This window comes from Hylobates moloch, unplaced genomic scaffold, assembly GCF_009828535.3.
Source record: "Hylobates moloch isolate HMO894 unplaced genomic scaffold, HMol_V3 SCAFFOLD_10, whole genome shotgun sequence".
NCBI lineage: Eukaryota > Metazoa > Chordata > Mammalia > Primates > Hylobatidae > Hylobates > Hylobates moloch.
Window position 1 is genome coordinate 103,585,216 of NW_026652285.1, and position 22,552 is coordinate 103,607,767.

A 22,552-nucleotide genomic window follows, 5' to 3' on the forward strand; every position below is an offset into this window, starting at 1 on the left:
TTTTTTTTTTTCTTTAAGGTTTAGTGTGCATTTGATGTGGCTTTATACAGTATCATCCAGTTTGGTTTTTGTAACCATTCGTATGCGGTCTTAGCATGGTTTCTCCGAATCTCGCTGCAGCCATTTAGTCATGTCTGTGCACAGCGCTGTGGTGTAAGGTGGGACTGGGGAGGCCCAGGCATTGGGGTGCAGATCCTGCTTCTTTCTTCCGTAAACCTAGTGACTCTGGGGCTGTCTGAGGCTTCATCTGAATAAATCGGGGCGTGCACCCTTCACCTGGCAGGTTTGGGCAACGGTGAAGGGCCTAGCAGAGGGCCTGGCACAGTTAGTGGTTCCTCCTACGATTGTTGGTATAACTGCTGTCAAGTCCTAGGACAGACATAAGCCCCTTCTGGCGCCACCCATAGAGCCAAATTGTGCCCGTGGATGCCACAGGTGCTGGCCTAAGGCATGGACAATACAGAAGGAATTCAAGGCCCAAACATTAGTGGGCGCTTATACAGTGCTGAGCCTCTCGGGAGGCAGGGATGGGAAAAAGTAGCATTTGGAGGTCTCTGGAACTTAATAGACCCGGAGTGTGTGGTAGTTGGTCAGTTTAAGGCAGGGTTAGAACAGTACGAGATGCTCAGGACAAACAGACGCCCAAGGAATCCTGCCTTTTGAGGATAACTGCTTTCCTTGGGGATTGGCAGATAATCATTTGAGAGTGAATTTCTACTTGTTTGGGCAAGTGTGTCTCTTGGAGCCTGCGCAGCTGGATTCTGGTCCTCATCAGGTTACCTTTACAAAGCAAGTCTCTGAGCCTCAGATCTTGCATCTGTAAAATGGGAATAATTAGCCTGCCTTGGGTATCTATTAGGGCTCTTAGGAGCCTCACTTAAGATTCACAGTGAATTGTTTTCTCTCCATAGGAAGGTGATGAAATGTATGTGTTTGTTGGTTATCTGTTTTTCTGGTTCCTTTCTCCTTTCCTCCCTTGCCCTCTTCCTCTCTCCCTCCCCCCTTCCTCTCTCCCTCCCTCCCCTTCCCTTCCTTTTCCTTCCTTCCCTTCCTTCCTTCTTTTTTCTTTTCTTTTCTTTTTTTCTTTTTTTTTTTTTTTTGTTTGAGACAGTCTCACTCTGTCGCCCAGGCTGGAGTGCAGTGATGTGATCTCAGCTCACTGCAACCTCTGCCTCCTGGGTTCAAGCGATTCTCGTGCCTCAGCCTCTGGAGTAGCTGGGATTACAGGCATGCGCCACCACACCCGGCCAATTTTTGTGTTTTTAGTAGAGACAGGGTTTCACCATGTTGGCCAGGCTAGTCTCAGACATCCGACTTCAGGTGATCTGCCTGCCTTGGCCTCCCAAAGTGCTGGGATTACAGGCCTGAGCTACTGCGCCCGGCCTTCTTTCTCTTAATGCTTATTTTTTCCTCTTTTCTTGGTTGATGGAACTGTGACCTCCCCACCCCAAATTCTATGGCCGGCTAATGTTTTGCTATGGTGACTATCACCCATCTGCCTGGAAGCACCAGAATGGCTTCGTACAGCTAGGGAGCTCAGCCAGATCTCGGTGTCTGCTGTTTGAGACTATGGAAGGACTATTGCTGAGAAGCAGGAGACAGACTGAACCCAGTGTTGGCCACAAGTGAGGACTGAGACCCAGGTTGCCTCTTGGCTGACCACGTTAACTTGTTGGTAAATGGCTCTGCAGTGGTTCTGCATTTTAGTGGGGAATTTGTTTTGGTTCATTTTGGCATTCCCGCAACCATCTTGTTGGTTTTTTGGTAAAATGTGGCACCCCCTCCAGACCTCCTAGCTGTGGAACTGAGACGTTTTAGCAGGGTCCTGTCATCCTTTGATTTTTCCTCGCTTCCTGCCTCTTGGCCCTTCCTTTTTGTGTGACTTCACTCAGGCCCAGTCTGGCTCTATACTGTTAACTGGTTAGTTAGACCAGGAGACAGTCGCTGCCTCTCCCACGAGCTTCTGCATACCTGTGTATTCTGGTTATCTGTGGCCCCCTAATGCTGATTGCATGCCCTTGCCTTAGCCCCTAAGCCCACTGCGTGGGCGTCCCATCTCCTACAGTGGCCCTCTCCAGCCTCCACTGGGCCCAAATAGGTAAAAAGAAAGCCTGGGGAAGGAAGAGCCAGGAAACCTCGGGAGAGTGGAATTTCAGGAATGGCAAGTCAAAACTGGTTCCAGCATGGGTTCCGTTGCCTTGTGCTTAGCTGAGGGATTTTTGTTATGAATTTTTTTTTTTTTTTGCCTGTTCGCCACTCCTAATCTCTTTTGAATTTCAGTTCTCTTTTTTTATCCTGAAGGATTATTTTATTGTACTTTTGAGGGTTTTTTTTTTTTTTTTTTGCCTTGCACAAAGTACTGACTCATGTTGCTAATGGCTGTGGCTGTATGCTGGTTATATGTCTCATTATCCTACCGCTTAAGATTGATCATTTCTGTGTTGGTTTCTATTTCAAACCAGAATAGGCCAGGTGGGTCAATGCATGTATTTCTGAATTCAATAATGAGGCTTCCCTACCGTGAAATGTACGTATCTTGTCATGGGCGGACAGGTACTAAATAGGGCCTATCTATACTAGATTTTAAAACAATGCATTTCTCCCCAAAAAACAAAATTTCCAGCAGACAATGGGCTTTGTGCTCCAAATCTTTTAATTTTGGTTTTAAATAAATTTCATGTAAGGAGGCAGGGCTAACTAGACTGTCTTCTTTTCAGATCATAACTCGATCTCTTTTTAAGATTATTTCTGGGACTTGTACAGCTTTAGGAAACTTGGGTCTGTCATTGGGACAAAGAAATACAGGCACTGGCTGTGGTGTTAGAGATGGGAGCGACATGGGATATGGTGAGCTTTGTTTCCGGTGAAATAGAATTGTTTATCATTAGCTTTAGGTTTCAAAGGTGCCATTCAGACTGGACCTCCTCACCTGGGAGCTGGCAGACCTGGGCCTTGCCATTGGCGATATTACTGTTTATACCTCTGGGTGGCACGTGGGAAATCTCTTTTGTGTTGGGAGGGAGGTTTGCCTTAGTGACTTCAGCCAGAAGTTGTGGTTGAGCTTTGTTCTTAGCTGTACTTGTTGGTTTTCTGTGTGACGTAAGAAGCATCCTTCGTCCGAGCTGAAGTGCACCTCCGAGGTGCTGGCAGCAGCACTGGTTTGTGAAGCATTGCATGCAGCAGGACTAGTTGGCAGAACAAAGCCTATCTGAAGTTGCTGGCGGTCTTTCGCATCTTGTACAGGACTTCCTTCCGTTCTTACCTCTGCAGCCAGTTGTGTGGCTTCCGGCTGGACCCTCTTCCTCCTTTCCAAGATAACCATCAGTCTTTTTCTCTGTGGGGCCGCAGAAGCAGCATTTATTGCATTTTTAATTGACTTGTCAGGCAATAGATACTCCTTGAGCACCTATCATTTGCCGGGCATTGTACAAGGCCCTTTAAATACATTTTTCTTGTGGTGGGGCAAGGTGGCTCATGCCTGTAATCTCAATACTTGGGGAGGTCAAGGCAGGTGGATTGCTTGAGGCTAGGTTAAGAACAGCCTGGGCAATGTGATGAAAAAAAATGCCTCTTAAAAGAAAAAATTAGTAGGGTATAGTGGCGCATGCCTGTAGTTCTAACTACTTAGGAGGCTGAAGCAGGAGGATCACCTGAGCTTGGGAGGTTGAGGTTGCAGTGAGCCGTGATCATGCCACCGCACTCTAGCCTGGGCGACAGAGTGAGACCCTGTCTCAAAAGAATAAAAAGTAGGCCGGGCACGGTGGCTCACGCCTGTAATCCAAGCACTTTGGGAGGCCAAGGTGGGCAGATCACCTGAGGTCAGGAGTTCAAGACCAGCCTGGCCAGCATGGTGAAACCCCATCTCTGCTAAAAATACAAAAATTAGCTGGACGCCGTGGCAAGTGCCTGTAGTCCCAGCTACTCAGGAGGGTGAGGCTGGAGAATCACTTAAACTTGGGAGGTGGAGGTTGCAGTGAGCCAAGATCGTGCCACTCCATTCCAGCCTGGGAGACAGAGTGAAATTCTGTCTCAAAAAAAAAAAAAGTCCGGGCGCGGTGGCTCACGCCTATAATCCCAGCATTTTGGGAGGCCGAGATGGGCGGATCACGAGGTCAGGAGATCGAGACCATCCTGGTTAACACGATGAAACCCCGTGTCTACTAAAAATACAAAAAATTAGCTGGGCGTGGTGGCGGGCGCCTGTAGTCCCAGCTACTTGGGAGGCTGAGGCAGGAGAATGCCATGAACTCGGGAGCCGGAGCTTGCAGTGAGCCGAGATTGCGCCACTGCACTCCAGCCTGGGCGACAGAGCAAGGCTCCATCTGAAAAAAAAAAAGGAAAATACTGAAAAGAATAAATACCAAAATAAATATATAAATCACTTGTGACCTCACCATCCAGAGCTAACTACAGTAAAGATGCTGGTGTGTTTCTTTCGTCTGATAATGTCTGTGTTTTCTAAATAGTATATATACATTGAATACACAGTTGATAGCTTGCTTTTCCCCTTTTAATGTTATAGTGTATTCCTCTAAGTTATTTTTATAATTATACAATTGCTGTTATATGGATATGCCATAATTTATTGACTCCTGTATTACTAGATATTTAGATTATTGTTGTTCTCTTTTCCCTCTTACAAGAAAAACTGTAGGGAGCATCTTGGCATGTAAGTCTTGGTCCACGTGGCTGATTATCTCTCATAAGTGGAATTTCTGGGGTCAGAGGATTGCAGGCTTGTTCTTCTCTTCTGGACAGGATCGGTGGTCTCCTTCAGTCTTTGTCACCTCCCTCTCCAACCTTGAGCCCAAGGCAGCCTCTTTCTTAGTTTTTTCTTTTTTGAGGCAGGGTCTCACTTTGTCGCCCAGTCTGGAGTGCAGTGGTGTGATATCAGCTCACTGTAACCTCTGCATCCTGGGCTCAAATGATCCTTCTGCCTTAGCCTCCCAAGTAGCTGAGATCCTATAGGCATGCGCCACCATGCCTGACTAAATTTTGTATTTTTTTGTGGAGACGGGGTTTCGCCATTTTGCCCAGGCTGTTTGTTTTTTTCTTTTCTTTTCTTTCTTTCTTTCTTTCTTTTTTTTTTTTAGATGGCGTCTTGTTCTGTTGCGCAGGCTGGAGTGCAGCAGTGCGATCTTGGCTCACTGCAACCTCCGCTTCCTGGGTTCAAGCGATTCTCCTGCCTCAGCCTCCCTAGTAGCTGGGATTATAGGCGTGCACCACCACGCCTGGTTACTTTTTGTATTTTTAGTAGAGACGGGGTTTTGCCATGTTGGCCAGGCTGGGCTCGAAACCCTGACCTCAGGTGATCCACTTGCCTTGGCCTCCCAAAGTGCTGGGATCACAGGTGTGAGCCACCGTGCCTGGACACCCAGGCTGTTTCAGACTCCTGGACTCAAGTGATCCCTCCGCCTCCCCCTGTCAAAGTGCTGGGATTACAGGCATGAGCCACGGCACCCAGCAAGGCAGCCTTTTTCATGAGCCACTAGGTTCTGGGGGTCTGAGTCCTGGTTAAGCCCTTTGATGAGTGGGGATTGAGGTCTTACTCCATTTACTGGTTTGAACCTGGACAAGCCTTTTGTCTTAAACAGTTTTTGTTTCTAGGGACATGGAGACGTGGATGCCCCATTGAATCCTGGGGAGATCCTGGTCTGGTGGGGAGGAGGCCCTGGAGAGCCCCCCACCTAACTTTGGCCTCATCCTCTTGTGATTTATTCCTTCCTTCCTTCCTTCCTTCCTACCCTCCCTCCCCTCCCTCCCTCCCTCCCTCCTGAAATGGAGTTTTACTCTTGTTGCCCAGGCTGGAGTGCAATGGCGCGATCTCGGCTCACTGCAACCTCCACCTCCCAGGTTCAAGCGATTCTCCTGCCTCAGCCTCCTGTGATTTCTTTGGAGCCCCCTACAGTTTCTCTTTATAGCACTTTTCACAACTTGTAAATAGGTGTTTTTTTTTTTTAATTTTAAAAATTGTGGTGAAGAATACATAACATAAAATTTACCATTTTTAAGTGTACAGTTGAGTGGCATGAAGCACTTTCACAGTGTTGCGCAACCATCACCACCATCCATCTCCAGAATGTTCTCATGTTCCCAAACTGAAACTCTGTTCCCATTAGATGCCAACTCCCCTCCCCCATCCACTGGTGGCGGCCACCATTCTCACCATTCTTAACATTCTTACCGTTCTTTCTCCTTTTTTTTTTTTTTGAGATAGGGTCTCACTCTGTCACCCAGGCTGGAGTGCAGTGGCGCAATCTTGGCTCACTGCAACCTCAGTCTCCTGAGTAGCTGGGATTACAGGCACACACCCCCACACCCAGCTAATTTTTGTATTTTTTTTGTAGAGACGGGGTTTCATCATTTTGGCTAGGCTGGTCTCGAACTCCTGGCCTTAAGTGGTTTGCTTGCCTCAGCCTCCCAAAGTGCTGGGATTACAGGCGTGAGCCACCGTGTCTGGCCTAGTTTTTGTATATTTTATTTTATTTTATTGAGACGGAGTTTTGATGTTGCCCAGGCTGGAATGCAATGGTGCGATCTCGGCTCACTGCAGCCTCTGCTTCCTGGATTCAAGAGATTCTCCTGCCTCAGCCTCCTGAGTAGCTGGGATTACAAGCGCCTGCCACCATGCCCAGCTAATTTTTGTATTTTTAGTAGAGACAGGGTTTCACCATGTTGGCCAGGCTGGTCTCGAACTCCTGAGCTCAAGCGATTTGCCTGCCTCAGCTTCCCAGAGTGCTGGAATTACAGGCCTGTGTAATCCCATGGTGGCAATGTTGAGCCACCTTGCCCTGCCCATCATTTTACTTTCTTTCTGTGAAACCGAATACTCTTAAGTACCTCATGTAAGTGCCATCATCCAATATTTGTCATTTTGAGTCTGGCTTATTTTTAGCATAGTATTTCCAAGGTTCATCCATGTTGTAGCATGTTTCAGAACTAACTTCCTTCTTAAGGCAGAATAATACTCTCTTATTTGCATGTATCTACCACATTTTATTCATTCAGCAATGGGCAGCAGCCTGTAGATAGTTTTGTTTTCATGTATTGAATGGTCCTTTCCCCCAGTGGAGTGAGTGAATGCATCCGGAAACAGAATTCTGTTGTTTCCCATTCATCACTGTGTGCCAGGTGTCTGAGAAGCGGGTCTCATAGGAGGCCACTCAGAAACCAGGCTCACCTCAGTCTGGGTGTGGGGCGGTCAGGGAAGGCGTTCTGGAAAATGTAGCTGACTTGAAATAAGCACCTATTGAAAATAGTATGCTGAGCCCTGGAACATTAAAAATGTGTTCCTATGTGGAAATCAGAAATGTATGGGTCCCGGAAGAGAGCTTGTGGGTCAGCCTGCTTTCCAGCGTGCCGAGGCCCTCTGAATGGTGAACATTATGCAGGCGTTCTCGTATGGCCAGTGGCCAGCGGCCAGCGGGGAGGAGGGCAGAGAATGACTGTGGCTCTGGGAAGCCCGCGTCAACTTCCCGACACGCCTCAGGATCATCTCTTTGTATAGAACCATGGGATGGATCGCTGCAGGACCTACTGGAAAAACGAGGTCATCTCCAGCACTCTTTCCATGGGTCCTTTGTGTCTTGCAGAACTTTTTTCGGCAGGTGTTGTTTACATATGGTTCAGAGCTTAAAGAACAGCTCTGTTCCAGGCCGGGGCAGAAAGCACAGGCCTGTCTGGGAGGGGCATCATCACTCCTGCCTGCCTGCCCAACCGACCTGTCAGTGGACTGAATGGGCCAAGTGTTCAGAAATCCTTGGGGAGAGGATAGTGTCCTGAATCATGATGTGGTATTTTCTGTGTGTGTGGTTTTTTTTGATAAAACATTAATTACAGAATTATACAGGTTTTTTGTTTGTTTGTTTTTGTTTTTGAGGTGGAGTCTTGTTCTGTTGCCCAGGCTGGAGTGCAGGGGCGTGATCTCGGCTCACTGCAACCTCCACCTCCCAGGTTCAAGCAATTTTCCCCTGCCTCAGCCTCTTGAGTAGCTGGGACTACAGGTGCATCCCGGCACGCCTGGCTAATTTTTTTTTTTTTTGTATTTTAGTAGAGATGGGGTTTCGCCGTGTTGCCCAGGCTGGTCGCGAACTCCTGAGCTCAGGCAATCCGTCCACCTCAGCCTCCCAAAATGCTAGAATTACAGGCGTGAGCCACTGCGCCTGGTCCATACTTTAAAAAAAAAAAAAAGAAATTAAAAGCCAAGTGTTTGAAGAGAAATGAAAGCTTCTCCCCAATGTCCCAGGTAGTAACCATTATTGATAAATTTGCTTTGTTTATCCTTCTAGGCTCAGTGCACATATAAATATGGCCTCATGTAGGGAGGTTTTTTAAAAAACAAAAATGGGATATACTGTATTGTATTGCAACTTGGCATTTTCAAAATAATCACAATCATTTTTCCATATATATTTTTAAGCATAACTTCTTTTATTTTTATTTTCAGTAATACTTTTTTTTTCTTCCTTAGGGATGTGGGGATGGGTCTCGCTATGTTAACCAAGCTTGTCTTGAACTCCTGGCCTCCATTTGTCTTCCCATCTTGGCCTCCGAAAGTGCTAGGATTACAGGTGTAAGCCACCACACCCAGCCATTTTTCCATATTAATGTGAACAGACCTGCCACACTGTGTTTTAAAAATAATGTTATGTTTCTAAAAAATATACAGATGTGTAAAAGAAGAAAAAATCGTTCATAATCCCATGGTTTAGATATTCCCAGTTGACTTTTTTTTTTTTTTTTGGTGGTGGGGACGGAGTTTTGCTTGTCGCCCAGGAAGGCAATGGGGTGATCTTGGCTCACTGCAACCTCCGCCTTCTGGTGGAACAATTTTCCTGCCTCAGCCTCCCTAGTAGCTGGGATTACAGGCGTCCACCACTATGCCTAGTTGATTTTTTCGTATTTTTAATAGAGACGAGGTTTCACTATGTTGGCCAGGCTGGTCTCGAACTCTTGACCTCAGGTGAGCCACCTGCCTTAGCCTCCCAAAGTGCTGGGATTACAGGCGTGAGCCACTGCACCCGGCCCCCAGTTGACTTTTTAAAAAGAAAATTCAAGTTGCTCAGGGAGGCATAAAGGCTCTTCCCCACTCTCTCTGAAAAAAAAAACCACTGTGAGGAAGTTCTTGGGATTCCTCCCAGAAAAAAACCCACATTATCCGCATGCATGTTTGTATTCTTCAAGCATGCTGCTGCCCTTTCACGTGATAAAATGTCTCGGCGTGCTCCCTGACAGCCACGCAGGCGGATTATGTCATCTATTTTAGCAACTGCAGAGAATATTTTGTGGGTATACTTGATTTAACCTGTCTCCTAGTGGTGGACATTTGGGCTATTTGTAGTTTTGGAATATTATACAATTTTGGTAAAACTGTACCAGATTTGTTTTCAAAAACATACAGTTTGTATGTAAGCATGTAAGCGTGAGAATGTGGTTCTGCAGTGTGGACTCTTCAACTGAATAGCTTTTTGGTAAGAATTCTGCCAAATTTCTCTTCAGAAAACTTTGTATCAGTTTATATGTGTGAGCCTATGTTTCTGGACTATGGGCTTTTCTAAATGAACAGGCTTTTTGGATTGTTTTGGGTGTGCACATTTTCCAATCAAAAGCTACTGTTTGCGGCTTTCTGTGGTGAGCGTAGGGTCTGATGTTTTGGTGAGCTTGGGCAGGCAGCGATCAGACACAGCAGCTCCGTTCACAGTGCAGAAGCGGCCACTGGAGGAGTTGCTCTGAGTGTCCTGTTAAGTGAAGGCCACTGTGGGAGCTGGAAGGAGGCGATGGACACAGTCAGCCAGGTATAAGGTTGATTTTCTGTATCAACTAAACTGATTGTCCTTGCTGCCTGTTTTCTTCCAACTGTTATACACTGGAGCCTGGTGCATAAAATTCAGAGACGGCCTCCATTTTAAGTTTTCTCATAGCCCCGTGTATCACAGCCCTTGGTGGTTTTGTCGCTGTTAATATTCATTGCTGTTGGCGCTTTTGCAGCTCCTGATAGCGGCTGTTGTGCACATCTCACTTCTTGACTCAACCTCCTGGCGTCACTTGCCACCCCTCCTGCCCCCCACTTTGGTTTAGTTCTTCCAGGAGATCACACCACCGGTTGAAGTGACTGCAGAAATGAAGCACTGGAATGCCTGGGTGGTGGCGTTTCATCAGGCTAGGCTGGCGGGGATTTGTGCTCTGGCAAGAGGAGATGTGGTTTGGAATTACACTGCTCTGGCTCCTGGGGGTGGGGGGCGGCGGTTATTGTTAGCTGGAATTCAGAGAGAGCTCGCTGGGAGAGTTGGGAATGCTGTGCCCCCTCTTCCTGGTGGAGAGTAGCTCTTCCTTGCAGGCACAATGCAGCACCCCACACTGGAAGCCCCGCCTTGGGGTTAGCTGCCTTCAAGTCCAGGTTCTACCACTTAGAAGCTAGGTGACCTGGGGCCAGCTTTTAAATCTTTTTGAATCTCCATTCTCTTCCTCTGCAAAATGTGATAGTAACACCTTCATAGGACCTGGGAAAGGATTCAGAGGGTCATGTGCTGCAGAGTTGATAGGGCACCTGGCACAAGACAGCAGGCTGTCCATAGACCGCAGCTATTAATGGTTCCTGGATTCAGCCCTCCCCAGGGGCCTGGGGGTTTGGAGCAGGCAGGCTTTTGTACACTTGGGGCTTGTTTGTTACCTAGGTGTTGGGGTTTCTAATTGTGTGCTCAGCGCTGCGCTACATGCTAAAGATTTGGACCCATAGCGCATTGCCCTCACCTCCTGGAGCTCAGTCACCTTAATTAGCAAGGGCCTCCCATGGGCAGGTGCATCAGGGTTCTTTCTTCTGTCCATCTCTCCACATTGAACACCACTGCGGATGTCTGTTCCCACGAGCAAGGGCGTTTGGTAGCTGGCAGCTGCCCTGTGTCTAGTCTGTTCTGATGTGTTCTTGGGGAGTTTCAGGTAAATGTCTTGGAAGGAATGAAGGTAGGCATGTTAAGGCGGTTTGTGGGTTCCAGCTGCAGGGGAGACTGCAGCTGGGCCAGCAACAGCCCTGACTTGACCTCAGGCCGACAGGAGTGTTCCTTAGACCTACCTGCTGTGAGGTCTTGAACAAATCATGTCTTTTGCTCCTTTAAGTCTCAGTTTTCTTATCTGCCAAGTGGATATGGAACCTGTCTCATAGTATTGCTGCAAAGATTGGCGTAATTTCTGGGATGCAGTTAGTGCAGTGTAGGAAACCTAGTCAACTTGGAACAGTATATGGTGTTGATACTGTGTTGCTCAGTTCACTGAGATCTTAAAAACAATGTAACAGTTACAATACAGGCGTGTCATAGTTACAATACAGGCTTGCTACAAACATCAAGCTCCAGAAGTGTATAGAGTAGAAAGTGAAAGTCATTCCTTCTTCCCTGCTGTTTCTTTTTAATATCAAGAGAGGACTGCTGTCTTAAACAGTTGTTTTTAACTAAGGGGACTGTTTTAACTGTGCATATGAATTCTAAACCTGAAGTGACCACTGGAAGGTGGGAGGTGTGACTGTTTATAGGTAGACCTTAATATAAGCAAAGACGTCTCATATGGCTCCTTAGTGTGGTCACTTCAGCTTTTTGAGGGGAGAAAATGCCATTGTAATTCTTTGCACACCGTGGATGAATCATAATGTTGTATTGGTAAAGTTCAGCAGTGGCATAGACTGGGTTTAATTAACAAGTGCTGCTTCCAGAGATCCCACAGCTTTGCAATTTGCTGTTGACATGGTTGGAGGGTGGAGGAAGGGGACAGGTGGGCATGCCCTTAGGGTAATGGGGCAGTGCAATCTGATTTTTTAGGAGCTTGTGGGAGATGGTGGGTGGGGGAGGAGAGTCGTGAGTATAGAGTTTTGGGTGGGGTGAGGGGTCTGTGGGTAAGGTGTTTGTAATGTGTGTAGTGTATTTGCAGTGAGGGTGCATGCTCCACTTTCCCACCATTCTGAAGTCACAGCTTGGCGGACCTGGGAATGCCCTTGGAGTAGTAATCCCCCGCCCTTATTTTGGGTCTGTCCTTTATTCCTTTGTTACTTTAGACCTGGCTTCGCCAACGATTGTCCTGGGTTTCCTCTAGTGTCTGAGGCTTGGAGGAGAAATCATGCACGGCTTCTGGGGTCCAGTCCTTTGGCCTTTGCTGGAGATTATTTATACCAACCCTGCCCTTTTAGCTCCCACTTCAGTATTTTTGGATTTATTTATTTTCATCAAAGAGAAAGTTCCTTTGTCATGGGAGAGTTGATGAACATCTCTATAGCAGCAAACACCCGAGGGCATGTGGCCCAGTTCTGAGAGGCTGTGGTAGAGTGAGGAGGGCACTGTGTGACCCTGGTTCTCACTTCATCTCTGAGCCTCTGTTCCCTTATCTGCAAATAGGGGGTGATAGTAAGGACAGCCACCTCAGTGGTGGTTAGGAGGATGCTCTCCGCAGCTGTAATGTTTATTCAGGCAGCCTGATGAAGTATTTCCTCACCGGGGTAACGGGAGGCATTGCATCCAGGTTGGAATGGTTGCTAAGGAGTCCTTCGGTGCTTCTGGTGATAGTCATTGTTGGCCCTAATCCGCCTGCCACAGGTAGAGGGGGCGGGAGGAAGAGGATGGGTTGTTGTAAGTAGGCTGTGTTCTCTGCCTGTCTGGGCATTTGCTGCCAAAGGGCGTCTGACTCCCATGTAATTTACCTAATGAGAGGTCTCGGGCCTTGCGCGGGGTTACAGCTCTCAACTCTTTTCTTTCTATGGACACAAATGAAAAATGTGCTTTGCAGAGATGCCAGGTTGTAAAGAAATATTGGACCCAGCATTGGCCCCACTGGAGTGTTGGTTGTGGCATTATTTGTGGTGGGACATGTTCAGTTGGACATTTCCATAGGGAAATGGGTAAATAAACTACGATGCCACTGTATGTGGAATGTTGTGTAGGCATTAAACAGAATGAGGTAGATCACTATGTGTATTTTAATCTTTTAATTTTTAAGTCTGAACTAAACAGAACTATATATATTTTTAGAAAGATGACCATGTATAGAAAGAGAAGAACCCAGGTTGAATAATATAGTAGCTTCCTGCATTTGTAGAGAAGACCATGACTGCTTATATGAATGTGTATAAGCCTGGAGGCTGTCCACCAGTTAGTTAACACTGTTTACCTTTTGAGTTGGATTGTTTTCTTGTGCACACATTAGTATCTTTTTTTTTTTTTTTTTTTTGAGACAAGAGTTTTACTCTTGTTGCCCAGGCTGGAGTGCAATGATATGATCTTGGCTCACTGCAGCCTCCGCCTCCTGGGTTTAAGCGATTCTCCTGCCTCAGCCTCCCAAGTAGCTGGGATTACAGGCATGTGCCACCACACCCAGCTAATTTTGTGTTTTCAGTAGAGACGAGGTTTCTCCATGTTGGTCAGGCTGGTCTCAAACTCCCAACCTCAGGTGATCCACCCGCCTCGGCCTCCCAAAGTCACTTACAGGCATGAGTCACTGTGCTCAGCCACTTTTTTTTTTTTTTTTTTTTTGAGACAGAGTCTCACTCTGTCACCCAGGCTGGAGTGCAATGGTGTGATCTTGGCTCACTGCAACCTCCACCTCCTGAGTTGAAGCGATTCTCTTGCCTCAGCCTCCCAAGTAACTGAGATTACAGGCATGCACCACCACGCCCAGCTAATTTTGTATTTTTAGTAGAGATGGGGTTTCTTCATGTTGGTCAGGCTGGTCTCGAACTCCCGACCTCAGGTGATCTGCCCATCTTGGCCTCCCAAAGTGCTGGGATTACAGGCATGAGCCACCGCACCTTACAGGTGCCTGCCACCACGCCCGGCTAATTTTTGTGTTTTTTAGTAGAGACGGGATTTCACCATGTTGGCCAGGCTGGTCTCGAACTCCTGACCCCAGGTGATCTGCCCATCTCGGCCTCCCAAAGTGCTGGGATTATAGGTGTGAGCCACTGTGCCCCGGCCACATTAGTATCTTTTGAATTTGTCTTACTGAATGTGTATTAGTAACATGTATTGGTTACAAAGATAATAACAAAGGTAACTTGCATGCATTTCAGTACAGTGGAGCCTGTGGGGGCCGGGCTGGGCTGGGGCAGCTGCTGTGTTGGTGGCTCTTTTCCTGGTGCCAGATCAAACCTACCATGAGGTAAGAGCTGCTCTAGGCTTCGTATTCCACGCAGACCCATCCAGCACACCCTGGCTCCTGGTATGGGGCCCCAGTGGTTCCCGTGAATTTAACTAGTTCAATCGTCTGTCTCTGTTGATGTGTCAGTGGCCCTCAGAAACTGCTTTGTTGATCTGGTTAGAAGGAACAATCCAATACAAATGCTGTCTCCGATTTCTCTTCTCTACTAAATCAGATTGTACAATAAAGAACATAGATTTTGGTTGCATTTGCAGAGTACTTCTCATTTGTTAATTCACCATTATTTGGAGGTGGAAAAGGAAGGAGTAACTGAAAGAAGCCCATGTATTTCATTTGCCACGTCCCTGTTAAATTTCGACGCCAGAGAGGGAGGCCTTTGTATAGCACATCCGTCCAACGGTTCGTCACTCACCGTTATTTTGAAATCATCTTCTTCCCCGCCCCCCTTGCTAAATTAACCGTATCTTCAAAAGGGGAGGTAGGCAGGAACTCGGAGACTGCATATGGGCTTTCCAGCCAGAGTCCTCTTCAGGCTTCAGCCCAAGCCTGCCTGCCTGTGAGCTAGATGAGGAGGGGCTCCAGGCAGACCCTGTGGGTGAGGAGCCCAGAGCTGGTGCAGACTCTGGGGGTGTGGGATGCTGTATTAGAGTAAAGATACCAGTGCCAGCGCCAGTTCACACCCCACCGCAGGCCAGGCCTGCACTTCACATTCACCTCAGGTCCCCAGGGGCGCTGGCACGGCCAAGGAGTACTGTGGGCAGGTGGGGCCATTCTCTGGGGCCCACCGCACGGGCCTCCCAATCATGGCAGCAGGCATCGTTCTTCCCAGTGCCCAACACTGCCCAACTAAGTCTGGATGTCAGATCACCCCGGGTTCAGGTTCAGGTTTTTTAGATTCACTAACTGGATGATAGTGACCTTGGGCTAGTTATTTAACCTTATGGAGCCTTCATGTCTATAAAATGGGAGTACTAATACCCTTCTCTGAGTGGTTTATCTATTTTGTTTCTTCTTTCGAGGAACTAATTTTATACATTTTTTCTTTTCTTTTTTTCCTTGTGGACCTCACCTGACTGGAGGAGCTCCTATTCTTAAATGCAGTTTTATGCAGATGTATTTATTACACTCCCTAGCTCTCCTCAGGCTTTTTCTTCACTGTTTCTGCTTTCCCTTACATTCACTTGCATTGGTTTTTTTCTGATTTCTCAACTTGGGTGCTTAATTTATATTTCATTTTTTTCGTTAGGAATTTGGTTTTTAGGATATTTCCTCTGACTACAAATTTATTTTTGCTTTGAAAGTTTTCTTATGGCCAGTAATCCCAGCACTCTGGGAGGCCGAGGAGGGCAGATCACCTGAGATCAAGAGTTCGAGACCAGCCTGGCCAACATGGTGAAACCCCATCTCTACTAAAAATAAAAAGAATTAGCTGGGTGTGGTGGCGGGCATCTGTAATCCCAGCTACTTGGGAGGCTGAGGCAGGAGAATAGCCTGAACCCGGGAGGTGTAGGTTGCAGTGAGCCGAGATCGCGCCACTGCACTCCAGCCTGGGTGACAGAGTGAGACTGTCTTGGCGGGGGAAGAAAGCTTTGTTATGTAGTGTTCTATTTTTCAGTTGTACTTTTTTTTTTTTTTTGACAGGGGTCTGCCCCTGTACCCCGGCTTGAGTGCAGTGGGGCAAGATTGGGCCACTGCAAGCTCTGCCTCCCAGGTTCACGCCATTCTCCTGCCTCAGCCTCTCCTAGTAGCTGGGACTACAGGCGCCCGCCACCACGCCTGGCTAATTTTTTTTTTTTTGTATTTTTTGTAGAGACGGGGTTTCACCGTGGTCTCGATCTCCTGACCTCGTGATCCGCCCGCCTCAGCCTCCCAAAGTGCTGGGATTACAAGCGTGAGCCACTGCGCCCGGCCTTTTTTTTTTTTTTGAGAAGGAGTTTTGCTATTGCTTAGGCTGGAGTGCAGTGAGACGATTATAGGTCACTGCAGCCTAAAACTCCTGGGCTCAGGAGATCCTCCAGCTTCAGCCTCCCGAGTAGCTGGGATTATAGGTGTAAAAAGTAAAGTAGAGGTTTCATTTTAAAGATTTTCGTCTTCATCTAATTAGGAATAAATAGTAACTTCTTTTAGAAGCAAAATTTATTTAAAGACCTGTGCTAACATTCTTAAATATCTGCTAGCCGTAATAAAGAAATCAATGTACTTTATATTCTTAGCTCCTACAATTTAGCCTGAATATTTGCCCTGGCATGCTTATACTGGCCAAGCAAGCATTAGGTCATAGCCTGTTCCTTTTTCTTATTTGAAGGTGTTTTTACCTTTCTCAGCACTCCACAAGTTACTTCCTCCTTCCTTTGTTCTCCTCTGCCTTTGCCTCTTTTAAAAAGTTCTAAGTTGCTAGCCAATCAGGACAGATACAGAATGCGAGGTCCTGTTCCAGACAGTGGAAACTGGACACAGCAGTAGGGTGGACGCGTCAGGTTGTAAATGACCCTGTCTCCTTTGTTCAGTGTACTCTGTCTCCTTTGTTCGGTGGCAAAACTGCTGGCGACTGTGCCCTTTCTGCAGAAAGTACAAAAATGGCCTTGCTGAGGAAATTAAATTTACATTCAAGTGCTATTTCTTTACAGCACCGGGGAACAAGCATTTCAAACATAGGCATGCACCAACACACCCAGCTAATTTTTAGTGGAGACGTGCTCTTACTGTGTTGCCCAGGCTGGTCTCAAACTCCTGGCTTCAAAAGATCCTCCTGCCTTGGCCTCCCAAAGTGATGGGTTACAGGTGTGAGCCACCTCACCCGACTAATCAAAGCATTCTTTTGTTTTCGAGACAGAGTTTTTGCTCTTGTCACCCAGGCTGGAGTGCAGCGGCGCGATCTCTCGGCTCACTGCAACCTCCGCTTCCCAGGTTCAAGCAATTCTTCGGCCTCAGCCTCCCGAGTACCTGGGGCTACAGGCGCCCACCACCACGCCCAGCTAATTTTTGTATTTTTAGTAGAGATGGGGTTTCACCATGTTGGGTAGGATGGTCTTGATCTCCTGACCTCGTGATCCCCCCGCCTCAGCCTCCCAAAGTGCTGGGATTACAGGCATAAGCCACCACACCGGGCCTTAATCAAAGCATTCTTGAAGAAAAAGCTGAAGGACATATCCTACCAAATATCCAGACTTTATAAAAGCTGCAGTGATTAAGACAGTGCAGTGTTGGCAAAAAGATAGACAAATAGGCTGATTGGAGGGAACAGTCTTCAAACAAACTGCACATCAATAGTCACTTAATTTATGACATAGGACAAAGAGAAAAGATGGCCTTTTCAGAAAAGGTACTGGGAGAACTGAACTCTCCATAAGGGAAAAAAATGAAACTTTTATCACAAATCATATCCAGAAATCAGTGTTAGGTAGATCATAGATGTAAACATGAAAGATAAAACAATAAAGCTTCTAGAATAAAACATAGAATATCTTCATGATTTTGGAAAAATCGGACACAGCAGTAACCAAAGTAGAAAAATTTGGTACATTAAACTGCATTAAAGTTTGTATCTTTTGCTTTTTACATTGCTCCAAGAAAATGCAATCAATACTAATTTCTAATTTCCTGGAAATGGTAGATAATCCATCCTGTTTGTTCCTCCAGAAGCCTCTATCCTGCTCTTACCAGGACTTCTGCTCCTCTGGCCCATGGTGCGGCTACCATCTTGGGCTTTTTTTTTTGTTTGGAGATGGAGTCTCTGCTGTGTTGCCCAGGCTGGAGTGTAGTGGCCTGATCTTGGCTCACTGCAACCTCCACCTCCTGGGTTCAAGTGATCTTCTGCCTCAGCCTCCCAAGTAGCTGGGACTACAGGTGCCCGCCACCACGCCCAGCTAATTTTTGAATTTTTAGTAGAGATGGGGTTTCACCATATTGGCCAGGCTGGTTTCAAACTGTTGACCTCAAGTGATCCACCCGTCTTGGCCTCCCAAAGTGCTGGGATTACAAGTGTGAGCCACCGTGCCTGGCTGCTATCTTGGGCTTCTGTTGGTTGTCATTCTGGGACTTGTTTATGTCCCTCCACATGTGGTCCTTATTTCCTGGATCTTGTTTGTATTGGTTGGATAATTTGCACATCATGACAGCAACTGTCTTTTTGTTTGTTTGTTTTTTTGTTTTTCTGAGTCAGAGTCTCACTCTGTTGCCCAGGCTGGAGTACAGTGGCACAATCTCGGCTCACTGTAACCTCTGCCTCCCAGGTTTAAGCGATTCTCCTGTTTTCAGCCTCCTGAGTAGCTGGGACTACAGGTGTGCGCCATCACGCCCAGCTAGTTTTTGTATTTTTAGTAGAGACGGGGTTTCACCATGTTGGTCAGGCTGGTCTTGAACTCCTGACCTCAGGTGATCCACCCGCCTCGGCCTCCCACAGTGGTGGGATTTTCACGCCTGGCCAACAGCAACTATCTTAATAAGAACGTTCATTGACCCAAGTAATTGCAAGTCCAGAAGTAGACAGGTTAGGGATTATTTGGGTGCACCCATTCTGAACCAGTCATTAGAACCTGGGCTGGGCTTCTCTTAGGCCAGGCCCCCCTCCCCTGGGGCTGGGTCTGGGTCAGCCTCCCTCAGGCTCCATCAGGAAGGAGGAAGGGAGAATTAACTGCTGGGTAGGCAGACAGGAATGGTCCCACTGGCATTTCCAGTCCCTCGGTTTGCTCTCTTGTAAAAATCCTATTTTGAGTCCTTATGTAAGTCTGAAAAAGTCTTTTTCTGTCCCTACACTTGACTTGGTCAGCTGAGTATTGGATTCTAGATTGAAAGTCATTTCGCAGAGAGGATGGTGATGCTAGTAAGAACTCTCCATCGTTGCTCCTGAGAACTCATTGCCATTCTGATTGTTCCTCCCTGGGAACTTTTTTGGAAGAGGGATGACTTTTAGAAGCTTTTAGGTTCTCAAACTGTATCCCTAACATGCTGAAATTTCACATTGTACTTTGTGTTCTTTTTATATCCATTGTTCCGAGCACTTGGTGGGCCTTTGAAGTCTTGGCTACTTGGCTACTTCAACTCTGGGAATTATTTTTGGCATTTTTTACTTGATAATTTCTTGGTCTCCTTCCCCCCAACCCACCCCCATGTTTCTGGAACTCCTAGTTAAATCTGGACTCCTGGGTTAATCCTTTGATTTTGGGGGTAGGATGTGACTAGCATTATCCTGTCGCTCATTTTCTGAGATTTGCTTGGCTTGCTCTTCCACCTCCTCTTCTTCGTTTTTTTTTTGTTTTTGTTTTGTTTTTTTTTTTTTTTTTTTTTAGACAATGTCTTGCTCTGTTGCCCAGGCTGGAGTGCAGTGTCGCCATCTCGGCTCACTGCAACTTCTGCCTCCTAGGTTCAAGTGATTCTTCTGCCTCAGCCTCCTGGGTAGCTGGGATTACAGGCGCATGCCACCACGCCTGGCTAATTTTTGTATCTTTAGTAGGGATGGGGGTTTCACTATATTGGCCAGGCTGGTCTCAAACCCCTGACCTCGTGATCTGCCACCTCAGCCTCCCAAAGTGTTGGGATTACAGGTGTGAGCCACTGCGCCTGGCCTCTTCTACCTCTTCTAATTGGATTATTTTACTTTAGAATAGTTTAGCTGTACGGAAAAGTTGGAGTTCCCATATAGCCTACTCCCAGTTTGCCCCCATTAAACACATCTTACGTTAGTACAGTATATTTGTCACAACTAATGAACCAGTATTAATACATTATTATTAACTAAAGTTTATGCTTTATTCAGATGTTCTTAGCTTGTACCCAGTGTCTTTTTTCTGTTCCAGGATACCACATTAAATTTAATCATGTCCCCATAGTTTCCACTAGATTGTGACAATTAAGTTTTTGATGACCATGACAATTTTGAGTCGTACTGATCAGATATTTGGTAGAATGTTCCTCGATTTGGGATTTGTCGGATGCTTTCTTCATGATTATCCTGAGGTTATGGGGTTTGGGCTGTCACTTGCTTAATTCTAACTAGGGTGATTCTTGTTTTCTAGTTACCCTTTAAGGGGGAAAAAAAGTTTATTTCATGGGTGCGGTATCTTTTGATTTTCTGAGGATATTAATTTTATAATACATATTTTTAATTTTTGATCTCTGGCACTGTCTGTTTCCTCTGTTATTTTGTCTGTTTATTTGGTGTCTGTCTTTTAGTTGGTCATCTCTCAGATACCTGTGGTCTTGGCACACAGCTGGTTGGAAACTGGGTGGACTCTTCAGAGTGGGTGCCTGGATGGGAGGCTGGTCTTTTCGTTTCTTTTTTGTTGTTGTTGTTGAGACGGAGTCTCGCTCTGTCGCCTAGGCTGGAGTGCAGTGGTGCGATCTCGGCTCACTCAAGCTCCACCTCCCGGGTTCACGCCATTCTCCTGCCTCAGCCTCTCCGAGTAGCTGGGACTACAGGCGCCCGCCACCACGCCCGGCTAATTTTTTTGTATTTTTAGTAGAGACGGGGTTTCGCCGTGGTCTCGATCTCCTGACCTCGTGATCCGCCCGCCTCGTCCTCCCAAAATGCTGGGATTACAAGCGTGAGCCACCGTGCCCGGCCTGGTCTTTTCATTTCTTGAGTCCCATGTTGGTGTATATAGGTTTTCTTTCTCTGGGGCTGGTTTTTCAAGAGAAGACCCCCTTGTCTTTGCCTGAGGAGTGGAGGGTGGTGTGGTGTTTGTCTGCTGCCCTCCTGTGAGGTGCAGCAGAAGTGGGGGGCCTGAAGCTTCCGAGGTTTGCCACTCAGGTTCTCTCTTCACTTTTTTTGGGGGGTCTCCTTTCCCCACCCCTTCCCCCTCTGACCCTGGTGTTCTCAAGTCTAGACTTCTCTTGTTTAATGTATCCAGTAGGGGAGGGAAGGGGCTGTGGGTGTGTAGCTGTTGCACTTGCAGCCTTCAGCCAGTCCCCCCACATCTGAGTTCCCACCTTCCCCTTTCATGCAAGGTGCCTGCCACCTCCTAGGACCTCCTGAGCCTTCTCATATCCTGGGTTAAGGGAGGTTTTCCCCTCTGCATGTTGTGGCATCTTTCAGTCTGTAAAATCTGTTCATACTTGTGCCCCCTCCTTGCCAAAACTGTCCCTGTTTGGGTTCTTCGCTGTTTTCATTTTCGGGGGTTGGAAGGATGAGCTGTACAAGCCCTCAGTCTTTCTGCCATGTTTAACCAGAAGCCCCCTATATTCTAAATACTGTGTGAGTTGGATGGAATTGAATTAAGGGCCATCTGTGGGATGTGTGTGCGTGGAGATGCGTGCACAGCCCTCTTTATGTACACGGGTGTGGGAGTATTTTTGTCCGAGCACCACTCAACTGTCTTTTCCCCATGATCGAGCATGGCTGTCTTTTGGTGTCAGAACCTCAAGAGCTGCCATTTGCTGTGGTTGCTACAGAGCATGGTGAGGCCCAGAGGTAAGGCTGGTTTTGATGTCTGGTCATTGGCACAACCTTCTTACACATATGGTGGGTGAAGTTCTCTGTCCTTCCCTCCAGATGCCTTGAGAAAGGGAGCCCAAAGCCCCAGAGGCAGAGAGTTCAGCCAGCTGCAGGAGGTGATGGCGTCACCACCACTATCTGCTGAACTCCTCTGTGCCAAGGAGCATTGCATCAGGGTGCTGGTGGCACACCTGGGGATCATCATCTCTTTCTTCTAAAGCAGCTGTCTGTCTCCACTTTGTCACTGAGAAAACAGTAAGTGCAGGAGGTGACATTTGGCCCCTGGCCCCCTCTTCCTTCTGGAAGCTTGTGTGTAGAGAGAGAGCTACTACCTGCAAAGGGGGTTCATCCTCTGTAGGGAGTGTTTGCCCCAGAGAGGTTAGGTGGGAGTTTAGATTCAGCGTTGGTTATTATTTGGGGGATGATAGAACCAATGTTGGTTTTTTTACCCTCCTGTGTTTTTTTCTGTGAGTCTCCGTGAGGACATAGGGTTTAGGAAGGTGGGGAGGAATGCTTTCTCCTGGGCTGAAGGAAGTCACTTGCTGCCAGAGACAGGCCAGCCTGATTTGTCCTCTTCTCTTGTGCCCAGATTCCAGCTTGCTCCAGGTGACGTCATTCCTACAGGGGAAAGGCTTTGGGTGTAAACAGTGGCACTGCCGGGCAAGCCAGGGACAGCTGCAGCTGGCTGGGACATGGCCTTCCTCCTCCGTGTGTTTGTGCTCAGCTCAGCCTTTCTGCCATCCTGAGTTTTCTTCAAAATTATTTTCATAGTTTTAAAAAACAAATAGCAAATCTGTTTGGAATTAATACACAGTGTTTTATGACCCTTTACTGCTGAATTCTTTTGAAATAGGAAGTCAAAACAATAGAACACGGGCAGAGGCAGATGATTAGTATTGCAGCGTGACAGCACCCGGAATTTAAGTGGCTTATGCTGGTGCAGAGAGATCCAGGGATCTAATCTGGGAGCTGGTTTAGGGATGATAC

The 22,552-nt window shown here is 47.1% G+C and overlaps 1 protein-coding gene across 13 annotated transcripts in view; it reads left to right on the forward strand.

The window, feature by feature from the left end:
• The window catches only part of PRRC2B (proline rich coiled-coil 2B), a 132,616-nt gene that overhangs the window by 27,911 nt on the left and 82,153 nt on the right, over positions 1-22,552 (forward strand). Inside the window, exon 1 of one of the 13 annotated variants that reach the window (XM_032165451.2) lies at positions 21,803-21,820. The exons of the other annotated variants lie outside the window; for them this stretch is intronic. The gene's annotated coding sequence lies outside the window, so the exon portion shown is untranslated. Of the gene's footprint in view, positions 1-21,802; positions 21,821-22,552 lie in introns of those variants that run through there. 13 annotated transcript variants of the gene reach the window in all.